The sequence below is a fragment of the Octodon degus genome, unplaced genomic scaffold, assembly GCF_000260255.1.
Source record: "Octodon degus isolate 3935 unplaced genomic scaffold, OctDeg1.0 scaffold00134, whole genome shotgun sequence".
NCBI lineage: Eukaryota > Metazoa > Chordata > Mammalia > Rodentia > Octodontidae > Octodon > Octodon degus.
In genome coordinates, this window is record NW_004524710.1 from 3,763,965 (window position 1) to 3,776,100 (window position 12,136).

Sequence of the window (12,136 nt, forward strand, 5' to 3'; positions counted from 1 at the left end):
CTCAAATGGTTTTGCCAGCTTGTGATTGAGGTTTTAATTTCCTGTATATCACTTTGGATCTGTTTCATACACTCTAATTCGTTTCTAAATTGCTTATTCAGGGATTCCATCATTTCTATAGCCTGCTCTATTTTTTTTTATCATTGTATTCTTTAGAAGCACTTAGTACTTCTTTGATTATAGTTACTACATTTTTTAGTTCCGAAATTATTTCTGATCTGATTTCTTCTATACCTTTCTTTACTTCCAACGCTGTTATTTCAGAGATATCCGGTGTGTGATTTCCAGTTTGCTCAATGCTATTGTCTTCTGCATTTGTACTGGGTGGACTCGGAGCCTGGGACTGTATTTTGTTCCTTCTCTTTGTCATTTTGTATAGTACTGAGACAGGTTCTTACTATACAGTTCAGATTGGTCTTGAACTCAGTATGTAGCCCAGCCTGGCTTTGAGTTAGTGGTACTCTACTTGTCTCAGCTTTCTGATGCTGGGATTATAGGTGTGTGCCACCATGACCAGCTCCAGGGCCTGCATGACATTTGGCACCAGGGATTGAACTCGAATCTTTGTGCTTGCCAGGCAGGTGCTTAAACAGCTGAGCCATCTTCCCACCCCGGTCTTTCTATTGTTGCTTCTGGATTGTAATCTACAGGTAGAAAGTTTTGAAAATTCCTTGGTTTTAAAGTAATTAATCTATGTGTTATTCTAGATGAATCCTTTTCTTGATATTTAAATATCTGATCTATTTGAAATTATAACCATATATGGTATAATGAATGGATCTTTTTCCATATTCAGTCAGATTTTGGAACTGGGCTGTAGCTACCAGGTCAAGGTTTATCTACAAGTGATGACCAAAATATTGGGAGCAGTGAAATTATTTAGAATAGAGGCAAATTGCCATCATTCCTCCTCAAAATATCTCTTTTGAGGGCCAGCAATATAAATCAGCAGATTAACCACCTGCCTAGGCAAGTGCAAGGACCCAAGTTTGATTTCTGACACCATAGTCCACACTAGTCCTGTCCCCAGGTATGCTGAGCCGGTCACCCTGGGTGTGGTGGGGCATGCCTGTAATCCTACCTCTGGGGAAGCTGAAAACAGGAGGATCACTATGAGTTTCAGCTGCATAGTGAGATCCTGTAAGAAATACATTAACAAAACAAAACAAAACAAAAATCTCTTTTGAGACACAATTATTCCATCATCTTTGCTACTTTCTGAAGCAGTTCTGCAAGTCATGTTTCATGAGTGTCTTTATAAGGTGTGATTAAAAATGTCGTGAATGCTGCTTTGAATGCCATCTGCTACAAAAGCAGGCTAATAACACATGGTGTGTCTTCATCACCTTATTTGCAGGCTATGGCAATGTGGGACTCCTGGCTTTCTCCCACAGTCAAGGTAAACACTATGATTCTGAAAAAAAATCCCAACACATTGTGATTCTGCTTAGGACATTGAGACAGTCATATGGTGTGATTAAAGACATACCCAAAGCAGCCCTTATCACACCACAGGACGGGTATTAGCTTCCTGGTGGCTTAGGCTAATTGTTATGGATTTCTGGTCTGAGTGTGGTTTGGAAACAAATGGGAAAATATTCGTGGCAGAAGAAATGCAGCTGAAGACTCTGGAAAAGCAATTTATGGGCTGGGCTAGGAGCTAGGCTGGGCTGGGCGTAGGGGTACATGCTTGCAGCACCACCACTCTGGGAGGCTGAGGAAGAGAATTGGAAATTCAAGTCAGTTCTGGCAACATAGAGACCTTGTATCAAAATTTTAAAAAGGGCTGGAATGTAGCTGAGAGAAAGGCATCGCATTTAACCTCCATGTTCAACAAAACAAAACAAAGTAATTTATGAGAAATGTTTTTTTTTTAATTTATTTATTTATTTATTTATTTATTTATGTGTGTGGCCAGCTCAGCCCACCAGGGGGCGGGGCTGGCTGGCATGTGGTGCTGGGGTTTGAACCACGGTCCCTGTGCTTTGCTAAGCTTGTTCTAAGTAGGTGCTTTAGACCACTGAGCCATCTCACCAGCCCCCGAAATGTTAAGACCTTTTTGTTTTCTATATATATTTAAGTAACTTGGTACCATTTTGAGACAAACAGGGTTCAGGCCCCCAATCGGTCCTGCCCCTTAGCTTCCTTCCTTTGATTGGACAACTGCAGACGTGAACTCAGGGGTGGGGATGTAATATTCGGGGTCTAGATTAAGATTTCCAAATCCATGTTGATAATAAATATAGAAGTCAGATAAAGTTCTGAGATTGGGATTCAGGTCCCCACTGGCCAATATACAAAGTCTGTGGTCTCAAACACTATGCTTTAAAGAACTAAAGACTAAATTATTAGACACGTGCAGCAAGATGGGATAAAAATGTTCTCATTGCCCATGTCAGGTTTGGGAAATCTATTATGGATACTGAGACTCACTAGTCTGGGTTAGTGGTAATTCTCCCAACATTCCTTTGCCTCATGACCAAAGTAGAAAGGGACCCCACTTTCTAAAGATACTGGAGAATTTGCTTACAAATGTTCAAGGTCCTTGTAGAGCAACACGAAGTTCCAGGATGAAGGTCAACAAGTTACGTTACTGTACTGGGAGCCACAGTCTTGCCACAGTTCTGGAGAAAGCTTTCAATATCGGCAGGGGTGTGGGGAGAGTACATTCTGGAAAGCTCACTGGGAGGAGCTAATTCAATTATTGCTCACACTGTGGCGCTCCTGGCTATGTAGAACTTTGAATAATATTGGTCCATGAGGTCTGGTGTGTTTGGACTGAGCTGTGGTGAGAGGACCCACCTCCTTTTCCTTTTTAGCTGTGGGAGAGGATGACCTTCCTCCTGACAGCTGTAAAGAGAGACCTGGTACATATGGGTCAGATGATTCTGTTTCTCCATGAGGAGGGGGGTTGGGAAGGGAGGCAAGGGGGCAGCAGCTGGAGACCAGGTTGAGGAATGCTGGCTCAGTGCGATGGTGGTTGATGCATGAGTCCAGGGAGTGATAGCTGAGCAGATTCCTCAGGTGGGCAGAGCTCCCCCTGGTTCTCAGTGAGGGAGCTCTTGGAAAGGAGCACAAAGCGGGGGTGTGATGGCCGGTGGGAACCCCCGGGGTGGAAGCCTTGCTACTTTGCCTGTTGATCTGTGGGTCAGTCTACTTAGTGGATGTGTGCTTCTGCTCCCAGAACTCTGTTCCTCTCTGGTAAGTAGGACAGTGTTGGGGACATGTTCAAAGCCTGCAACTGGGGACTGCTGAAGGCAGCATTTAAATGCTTGGATTTTTTATCTGTGCTTTACCCAGCCTTAGATAAAACCCTGGAGAACTTATTTTTACTTAATTTCTTAACTTATAAAGTAATAGGAATAGTTACCTCCCAGGTAGAAAGAGGTAATACAGACAGCAGTCATGAACATGCTTGGCACAGGATAGACACATAAGCCAATAGCTCTCAGCTCCACATAGCAACTGAGGGGAAGTTACACACACACACACACACACACACACACACACACACACACGCACACAAAATCCCCTGCACTAAAAACCTGTTATTTGTACTCAGGAAACTTGTAAGGGATTAAAAAGGTAGAGAAGTTTGGTTAATTTTTAGCCAAGTCTTGTGTTATGAACTACCATTGGTTTTCCTTTTCTTCTTCTTTTTCTTAATATGGTAGTTTAGAAAAGGCTCAGCCACCCCTCTTTTGTAAATCTGGATAGGTGTAAGTTGGGCTGTATGAAATTCCCTTTGTTTTTCATACAACAAGAAGCAGAATTGGGGAGATCTGGGAAACAAACCAAACAAAACACAAAACAGAACCTTCTGGAGCCCTTCCTCACTGAGAAGCAGGTCAGTGTAATCAGCTTTAAACCAGGAGAGGGGAGCTAACTGGGGCTCCAGTCCCTGCTCGGCCTCGCTGGGCTCTTTATGAAGGAATCTGGGAGCTGGCTTTCCTCCTAGGTCCTCTGCATGTTGGGCTGAGGCTTAGGCCTTCTGTGTGTGTGTGTGTGTGTGTGTGTGTGTGTGTGTGTGTGTGTGTGTGTATGGGGGCTGGTGCTCAGTGGCTGAAATTTGTAAGATTTCAGTTTTTGTGTTTCCTCATCTAACAATGGAAAATTCTGGTTTAACTAATATGGCTTTCCTAGAAATTCTCCTGGATTAGTCCTTGGACTAGACTTTCCATCTTTAGTGGAAGACCGAAGGGAGGATGATCTGGCTTCCTTGTCTTCTGCGTTACTACTTTTAGTCATGTGGAAAGAAATCCCCTCTGGGGGTAGGCAAGGGGTTGGTCTAGTGGTGTAAGGGTTTATCTAGGTTGAACTTTCCAAGCTCAAACACTAGGGGAGAGCGAGAGTCATACTGTTGTTTTCTCCTTATTTTACGAGGGGTGTTGAAAGATATGGTGAATATTTAAATCACATGAAGCTTACTACAAAAGACACACTGCCAAGAACAATGGGATAATCATATTCCAAGGCAGTGGGAGTAGGTAGCAAAGTGTATTTCACTGTAATACATTTTAAATTTAAACATTCACCAAGTATTTTCATCATGCTATTTTCAATATTCAATTGCTCGAGGCAAAGATAATCTCCATGTTCTTAAATGTTTCTATGTGCTTTTGAAAAAAGTGAGACTCAACCAGTTTCACTCCACTGACACCCAAAGGAGTCCCGGAAGAGGTTCTGCACCTTCTTCAGTCTTGACGGAGAGGTGCCCCAGGAATGCCCAGCCCTCAACATAGTGCTAGAATGGGATAAGAAGAGCTGGGGATCTGGAGGCCCTGCAGGACTGCTGGGGGTCAGGAGGGAAGTCAAGGCCCTGGGCCAAGCTCTTCCCAGCCCCAGGCCTCGGAGGATGCAGGTGTCATGGGCTGTGCCGAGGCTTTCCGCCCTGACCACTGGATCCTCCAGTCTTTGATATGGTTGAAGTTGCTCTGGGATCTTGACCAGGGAAGGTCTTGGACAGGGGCTCAGTCAGGGGCTCAGTCTCTGTCCTTCTTCTCTGAATATGTACCCAGCTGGCTCAGGAACAAAGGTCCAGGTATTTGGGATTCAGGGTCAGCTGCTTTCCTGCTGAGGTCCCTGGGGTAAGTGCCACTTGGCCTTAACTGGTATTTACAAGTCTGTCTACTTTACCATAGTCAGGCCTGAGAGCTGGCACCTGCTGCCAGGCTCTGCACCCAGATCTTCACCTTGGCCTTCACAACTTTGTTTGCAGCTTCCTCCACTGAGGCTACTCCATCCCGCTCCTCTTCCACTCCCATCACAGCCTTGATCTCCTGCAGGTTTTCAGTCCTCTGTCTCTAGATTGGAGTCCTTGGCCCTGTTCTCCAGCATCTTCACGGAGCTGTGAAGCTCCTCTTTCTCTTTTTCAATCTGCACCACCTCCTCTTCCTCTTCTAGGTGCTTTTCAGCCTGGAAGTTACAGCTTGGTGCTCCATGGTGGTGTCTGTTTTTAGGGTCCATCTGGAAGGTGGTCTCTGGTAGGCAGCAGGTGCTCTAGATGGACAACAAGAAGTTGGGCAGGCCCCTGTGGGCACACTTGCCTTACCTCTTCATCAGCACTGAATTTATTTCATCAGCTGCTCCAAGTATGGCTGGGCTTTGGAGAGCTTGAATTTGGGGATTATTGACAAGGCAAGGGCTGACAAGTAGTATTTGTGTAAAACTTTTCTGACATCTTTGCTTCTTGCTGGTCTCACAAGCTCCAGTGACTTGCTAACTTCTCCCTGTCTGAATTTGTTAGTAGTATTTCAGAAGCACAAGAGTTCTTTCTTTTGATGAAGTCCAACTTACCTGTTTAGTTTTCCCTGTTATTTGTGTCTTGGGTATTAGTACTAACAAACCATTTCCAAGTCCAAAATGAGAAGGTTATCCCTTGCTGTATGCATGTATATCTTTGACGTGGTTTAATTTTTATGAATGGTCATGAGGTAGGGATTCAATTACATTCATGGGTGTGTCTATTCTACCACTAGTTGGAAAGATCTAAGGGCAAATTTCCAGAGGGACTCAGTGCTTTGGTGTCCTCAGTGAGAAACCCATAGGCCGAGGAGGGAAATGGTTATTTACTGAGTGAGTAGTAGTATTTACGTCACGGAGTACTTCCACGCAAGAGTGACAGAAAACATGCAATTGCACGCACATCTGTCTCCTCTGTTTACCCAAGAGAGAGGCTACCAATGAATGACAACACACTGTACGGCTCAGTGTGAGACTGCCAGGGCTGGCATGGTGTCCAAGAGAAAGCACGCTGTGGAGGGATTAAAACAGTACACCGGGCATTTGGGGAGGTCTGTACACGAGGTGACTGGATACAGAAGACTAGAGCCTTAACCAGAGGTTAGAGCTGGGCTGAGAAGAGACCTTAGACTCTGGCATGGGAGCCCATCTCCTGCTGTGGGTGACAACATAATCTGGACTGGACTTGAGAGCCCATGGAGTCTGTCTCAGTTACTTTTTGCTCATTGTTGAGACAAAAATACCTGGGGAAAAGTTTATTTAGCTCAGTGTGTAGAGGCTGCAGTCTTTAATTGGCTGGGTCTGGGGCAGGGTGGCTTAGCAGAAGGCATCTCAGAGAAGATGACAGTTCATTACAGCAGAAGCAAGCAGGGGTGGGGAGACACGCCTCTTTCTGTCCCTTATATTGTATCCAGTATACCAGGATTAAGGTAGTACCAACCCAATCAGTGGACTGATCCAGCAATGCCCCACTTTTAATCCTAGCATCATCCTTAATCACAACATTGCACACTCTAGGTTCAGTCACCTCTGAAAAAGTCTGATGACTGAATGAGGCTTTGAGAGGACATCTGGACACAAACCGTCACAGAGCCCATGCATAGGTAGGCGTGCAAGGGGTTGGCTTAAGAGGTAGAAGGAAAACCAAGACACAATATGGCAAGGAAGCCAGGGCATCCTGGGTGACTCGAGGAGAGCCGAGGTTGATAAGGTGCAGACTGGGAAGTGTCCTCTGCTTATCACGAGAAGGGTGTTGGTCACCTCGGTGAATGCTGTTTCAGTGGGCTAATGGAGCTGGAAGTCAGATGCAGTGAATGTGATATGAATAGAGCTTTGATTGGTGAGATCTGAGAGAAGTCAGAGAGATAGGCCTCAGGAAGCCAACAGGATTAGTATTATTCCATGGAATATAAAGATAACCTGAGATCAAATGAAACAGTCATCTGATTTTGAGAGACACTGTCTAGGGGAAAATACGTATGTTCATGTTTGCCAGATTTACATGCATGTGCAGTATCAGACTTCCCGCATTACTGAACTATTCTGCAGAAACAGGTCTTATGAGGTGGGGAAGAATTGCTCTCAATTAAGTGCAGGCCTTGCTTAAAAATATTTACAGGCAGATGAACACAGAATTCTAAAGACTAGTGCTTCCTGTAAAAGTCCGTGTTACCTTCTGCTCAGAAATCTGGAGTGTTTAAAAAATGTTGATTCCTCAGGCTCCAAGAACTGTTGACCCCTGGTGTCAGCCCAGTTTTGATAAAACCTCCAGATCTGGAAAGCCTAGAAGTCATACGCTCAGTGTATAGCCAGTGATGAGAATAATTGCTTCACAATCTTCATGGGTTCCCCACCAGTTTTGTGTCGTAGGGCTGTGGCTGATGGCCCTACCTATTGGGCAGTTGTTTGGATAAACCATCTAAACAACCGCTAATTGTGTCCCCTCCTGTCAGAGTCAACAGTGGGAAAAAGTCTTTCATAATTTCAAACTTCTTTGTTGAATAGTAAGAGTGCAAGGGGGCTATCAGCTCGGATGTTTGAAATAGCATTATACACAATTTAGTGTTTTTTATCTGGACTTTCTGATTCATCGTGTTTTCTAAGTTTTAACTCCTTTAATAGTCCCATAGAGTGCTCCAGTTTACAAAGTTGTCCAAAACGGAAACAAAACAAAAGCAGAAACAAAACAGATAACAAAAAGCCATCAAATAAACTAAATATACAAACTCAAACAAACCAGAAACAGGCATAAAAGCTACATGAAAGTTGTAGTGTTTTTGTTAAATTTGTCAGAAGATAAACTCTTTCCTGGCCAGTGACACTAATTAGGGAGGATTCCATTTCAGCCTGAAGCACCAAGTAGCAGAAAATTACTTTCACTTTGTTCTGCTGGGTACCTGCAGAACAAAACATGAGAACTGTTAGTTGGAACGGGTACAAAATCATGCACTCGGTTGGGTTCCCATCAGCCTTGGTTGAACCTGTGAAGAGCACTGACCATTTAGAATCATTCAATTAAATAACTGAAGGGAGTTCAGTTCTAAGAAATGTTTAGTAATCACCAGTGGAAGACAAATTTTTTGCCACAAGTAAGTTAATAGCATAGGACACATAGTAATTTAAAAGTAATTTAAAAATATCATGCTGTCTTGTTATGTAAGGCTTGTATGTTGACTGACTCATGACAAAATGTTTTAAAAATACATATGTAATGTAACATAAGATTATATTAAATAAAAGTGCATGAAAAATGGAAAATATTAATACTTATAAATTCCATTTAGTTGAGTTTTAAAAGATAAAACTAATAGAAATGTAACATACTTTAAATTTTAATAATGATTCCATAGATTCATAATTTTTTTTTTGTGGTACTGGGGATCAAATTCAGGATCCTGTGCTTGCCAGGCAGGCACTTATTCTACTGAGCTATCTCTTTGGCCTCATAAAATTTTTATCTAGGTGTTTGTTATGTTTTTTGTCCCCCCCTAAAGCCTCATGCAGTCATTGAGGCACAGTTCTAAGGTTTGATTAATTCATGATCCAAGGCTGGGATTATGGATCTGAGTACTCCTGGGATTATGAGCGTGAGTACTCCAGGGATAATGAGAATATTCCTGGGATTATCAGTGTGAGTGCTATACCCAGCCTGGGGTGGATAGCTTGAATGTAACATAAGAGAGACAGAGACAGACTTGCTCTCTGTTGCCATTGTTGCTGCTACTCCTCCTTTTGCTCTTGCTCTTTGCTGCCACCATGAAAATTACTCTCTGCAATGCGCCTTGGAGCCAGCTGAGTATGGACTGAAACCTCCAGCAACTGTAAACTAAATAAACCTTTCCTTCCTTGATTTTGGGTGTCGGGCATTTGTCCCACCAAGGAGAGAAGAGTAACCGAGACACTGTCTGTCCAGACTTTATTCCTTGCTAATTAGCCTTCTCCATAAATTAAACATCAATATATAGTTTCTGGAGCCAATATTGAAAGAATAGTTAAAATATTATTATGGATAAATGTACTAATCATATTTTTACTGTCATGAAGTTGTTTACTTAAAATGACTTTTTCCTAAATCTTTTTAATTGTACATTTAAAGTTTCCACCATAAAATTATATTCATTGCTCTGAAAAAGGCAATCATTAATTTCTATAACTATGTTTTTCTTATTAGTCCTAATACTAAGTATTAAACTTTTGAACTAGCAGTGTCTCACTTTGGCATGCAAATAAATTTCTAAGAGGTGGCAGTGTTCACCTTGAAATCTGCATGCCCTTAATCTTTGGGTTTAATCTGGAAGAATGTATAACCCATGGTAACAAATATAAAATGACTCTGAGAAGCATGCGAACCTTCTATCACAGAGGGTACAGGCCAGAGTCTAATTCTAAAGTGAAATCACCTATTTGCAGGCTCCGATACCTGGCCCTTTCAGGGTTAAATCCACCTGATTCTGTAACCACCTGGTTGGAAGCCATGGCTAGGACAGCTATAAAATGTATAGGGCAGCACCAGAAGGACTGTGGCCATTATCCAGCAAAAATGGGTTCCCACAGAGGGACTTTGTCCTCATGGAAGTTTTAATTTAGCAGGTTTAAAGATGTGTGAATTATTAGGACTTACATAGTTGAGTACACACTATTGTCACAGGCAGTATGCCAAGGGCAATATGTAAACTCTTTCTGTGCCTCTGTTTTCTATCTTTATGCTGGAATCTATTCATAGACATGTCCTAAGGATTAACTGAGAAAGTATATTTTTGATAGATGTCCTCTTATACCAGGAACATAGGAGCATAATGTTCCTAAAAACACACCTGAAATAATGCAAACATGCACTTTGTATCTTAAAACCTTCATATAGACTTTAGATCACTTTTGCATAACTACCAAAAAGCTTCCAGAAAGATGCAAACTCCTTTCAGAACAAGATTGTGAGAAGAGATGCTATTGATTTCAGGAAGCAAAACGTGGTAAGTGGAAGCGAGTTGGTTTTGTAGAAGAGGGTTATGTTATTTTCAGGTAATGGGAGGGCAGAGGCAGTGAGAATTTGAGAAGTTCTTAGCCTCACTGACCCCATTTCCCAAAACTGAGGGGTAGTGGTTGTGGCAGAAAGGGGAAGGTCTCCCTGGACTCACAGCACCACCACAGATGCTGACCACCAGCTGGGTTGGCTTCATTTTTGGTGTCTCTACAACAAACTAGGTCTCTTCTCATCGGTGGCTTAGAGGACACATGCAAGCTTCTTGTGGGACCTGGAAAGCAGCAAGGAGATGGGACTGGTCCTTGTATTTTCACTGTCTGAATGCATTGGAGAGAAAAGGGGGATTCTTGGGAGAAGCCCAGAGACGAACCTCAGGAGAGAAAAGTGGGCCCAACTGATCTGAAAGTGGCATCGATTGTGTCATCTTCCTTGGAGACTACTAAGGTGACTGAACTTAGGAATCAGGACTCTAAAGGAAGTTTTGGCTTCAGAAGTCTGGAGGTATTGGCTTGAACTGAGTGGGGGGAAATACTTTTGCTTTTAGGTAAATTCATTCCCAGAATTGTGGGGGAAATGATAAACACAACAATCACAACAACGACAACAACTTGTGCTCTTTGGGGAAAGAGCACTCTTGGTTGTTTCATGCAGACTTTGAAGGACACTCTTGAGTTTCAGAAGCAAGGGCCTGGGGACTACCTGCTCGGGGCCCCCTCCTGTCCCTTTCTCGGACAGGAGCTTTCTTTCCCTCAATAAATATATTCTGCTCATAAAAAAAAGAAGCAAGGGCCACAATTGTACTGCTGAAGTCATTTACGTCACCAGTGGCTCACCAGTGACTTACATCATTTTTCAGAACTGACATCCTTCGTTGTACTCAGTGTCTTCTGTATTTGTTGAGGAATCAACACAAGCATTCGTTGACCAAGTGTCCTGTGCAGACATTGGCTCTGCTAAGTGTTGGGGTGTGCATAATTTTAACAAAGCTGTCTTTGATGTTATAGACTTCACACTCTGGAGATACGTAATTGAGTACACACAAAGCTTTTCTACTCTAACTTCTTATTTTCTATAGTAATTCACTCCTCTTCATTAAGAAACACTTCAGCAATAGGTTTGGAGATGCATTTGATGGGAATGGGACTTCTTTCGGTACGTGGACATTTCTTCCCTGGAATGAATGTAATGATACCTTTTATGATACCCAGTGTGTTCCAAAGATCAATAAAAATGTTAGCGGTTAATGTTTGACTGAAGGGGAAGGGAGAGGTGGGGAGGCAGAGCAGGGTAGAGGGAGCGTTCCCTTGGGATCCTCAGGTCACCGCAAGTGTCTCAGGAACTGAATGGAAGAAAATATCTTAGGCTCACCATCTTGTCGTTTATAGAAAGGTAAGATCTTAACTATGTCAATAACGTATTTCTTCAGGAGTGACAAATTAGGTGAAGGAATACTTAAATTGCTGGACAAATTTATTCCTTGAGGTGGGTTAAATAGCTATGTTGGGAAAAGACATTTAGTCTTCATGTGACAAATTTTGCTTGTGGAGCAAAGTTGCTTTTTTTGTGGTTCCTTTTTACTGGTCTGTTTTAGAAATCAATTTTATGAGGTAGCGTTGGTTGGACCAAACTTGATAGTGGAATTTAAAATAAAAAGACTGGGTTTTATGATGTTTAAACAATACTATACCTATTCCTTGTAATTAATATAAAAATACCTAGGTTGACAATGTTCTGAGCTCTTATATTCTAGGAATTGGGGCTAGTCTTGCTAAGGGTGGCACCTCTCAGGTGTGGATTCCAAGGGCCGCGCATTCTCTCTACTTCCCAGAAAGCACAACTCTGCTTGGGGTCTGTTGGATTGTCTGGGGTGGTGTAGTGAGGGAGATACAAAAGAGAGAAGAAGCCTCTTAAAGA

The 12,136-nt window shown here is 42.7% G+C and overlaps 1 protein-coding gene across 1 annotated transcript in view; it reads left to right on the forward strand.

The window, feature by feature from the left end:
* Positions 1-3,124: 3,124 nt before the first annotated feature.
* Cdh17 (cadherin 17) overlaps positions 3,125-12,136 on the forward strand; it is a 78,712-nt gene continuing 69,700 nt past the window's right edge. Inside the window, exon 1 of the mRNA XM_004641325.2 lies at positions 3,125-3,201. The gene's annotated coding sequence lies outside the window, so the exon portion shown is untranslated. The remainder of the gene's footprint in view (positions 3,202-12,136) is intronic.